We start from the raw sequence: 1,655 nt of genomic DNA, 5'->3' as shown, positions 1-1,655 counted from the left end.
CCCGGTACTGCAATTGCTGGGCCATAGAGTAGCTCTATCTTTAACTTCTTGAGGAACCTCCACACTGTTTTCCAGAGTGGCTGCACCAGCTTTCATTCCCACCAACAGTGCAAGAGGGTTCCCCTTTCTCCACATCCTCGCCAACATTAATTGTGTCCTATGTGGTTAATTTTAGCCATTCTCACTGGTGTGAGGTGGTATCTACTTGTGGTTTTGATTTGAAATACAAACCATTTTAGACTATTTAAAACCATTTAAGTAAAATAAATAGAAAATATTGCATTTCTATTGGTCTGTTTTGCCTCTTGAACTAGCTTGGAGTGTGGTTCATGGCGGAAAACTCAATTAATTAGTTGCTATTCCAAGCTCCCTAGGTTTCAATAATTCTTACTCTTTAAGCCTCAGCACAATTTTTTTTGTTTTGTTTTTTGTTTTCTGTTTGTTTGTTTTTTTGCAGTGATAATGGTATTCTTCATTAGCATCACCACTATACTGGGACCAACACCCCCAGGACTGGAGTTATGTCACTGGCTTTCTTTTTGACTCCTTCAAAATCCACATCTCCAACTAACTAGCAGATATGGAATCTTGAAGTCTATTTATTTCCACACTGGTGACTGCTCCTCCCTCCTTGATCATATCTGCTGTGATTAGATTTGGACTGCCTGCAGCAGAGACCACAATATCTGCAAGAACGGTATTTTTCTTCAGGTCTTCTTTGGGAGGCATTGCCTCCAGGGCGTTCCTGCGCCCCATCTGTGTGTAGGATCATTGCAATGGGCATTCCAACATTTTTTACCTTCCAGCAGCAACCACATTCTTCCCTAGGGTTGGAATGCTAATTTGCTTAATTATTTCCCAGACCCCCGTGGGATAGCTGGTAATATGGAATACTGATCCAAACACATTCGCCCTACTTGAATGACATGAAAGCCATCAACATCCTTGTCTGGAGGATTATCGCATTATAGATACAGCATTACAGATCTCGCCCTCATCAGTGTGCTCTGGGAGACGCAGCTGAACAAGGAGGCCACTTGTATTATCCTTATTCGGTTTATTGATTAAATTCCACAGCTCTTCTTCTGAAACTAAAGCTAATTTCACAATGGTTTGGTGGTTCCCACATCTGCAGCCACCTGGTTTTGTTGAGGGTGTAGGAGTGACTTGCAGGATTCTCACCAACCAGAACCACGCTCACAATCACTTTGGCCACTTGTTGCCCAGTGCCAGCCATTCATCCATCTCCTACCACACTTCCTGCTTGATCTGCTGGGCAAGTTTCCTTCCAGAAATGACACCAGCTTCATTTGGAACTGCCAAGTGGCAGAAGGAGCAATGGCGGAGGTGGCAGCTCTTCAAGGGCCAGGGCAGCCCGGTGGCTGATGTGGACACGATGGAAGCAGCGGTCATCCCCTGTCCCAAGTGTCCGCACCAGGCGAGACTAGTCTTCAGTCGACTACTTTACAATGAAAATAATTATTATGTGGCTGTTCTCCAAATGTAATGATAAGTTTAATAATCTAATTTTAAATTAAAGCAGCAGTATCCCAACTGTTTTAATTATATCCCTCATTAATGAAAAAAATGTATCGGCACGCTCTCCCAACCCATATGGATTTATTTATAAATTATATACCCATGCCAGTATATCA

General features: G+C 42.8%; 1 pseudogene; it reads right to left on the bottom strand.

Annotated features, from left to right (window-relative positions):
- Positions 1-345: 345 nt before the first annotated feature.
- Positions 346-1,413, bottom strand: LOC129505514 (bifunctional methylenetetrahydrofolate dehydrogenase/cyclohydrolase, mitochondrial-like; annotated as a pseudogene).
- Between the last annotated feature and the right edge of the window lie 242 nt (positions 1,414-1,655).

The sequence above is a fragment of the Nyctereutes procyonoides genome, unplaced genomic scaffold, assembly GCF_905146905.1.
Source record: "Nyctereutes procyonoides isolate TBG_1078 unplaced genomic scaffold, NYPRO_anot_genome, whole genome shotgun sequence".
NCBI classification, from domain to species: domain Eukaryota; kingdom Metazoa; phylum Chordata; class Mammalia; order Carnivora; family Canidae; genus Nyctereutes; species Nyctereutes procyonoides.
Note: the sequence above shows the minus strand (reverse complement) of the source record. Positions and strands in the feature narration are given on the sequence as shown.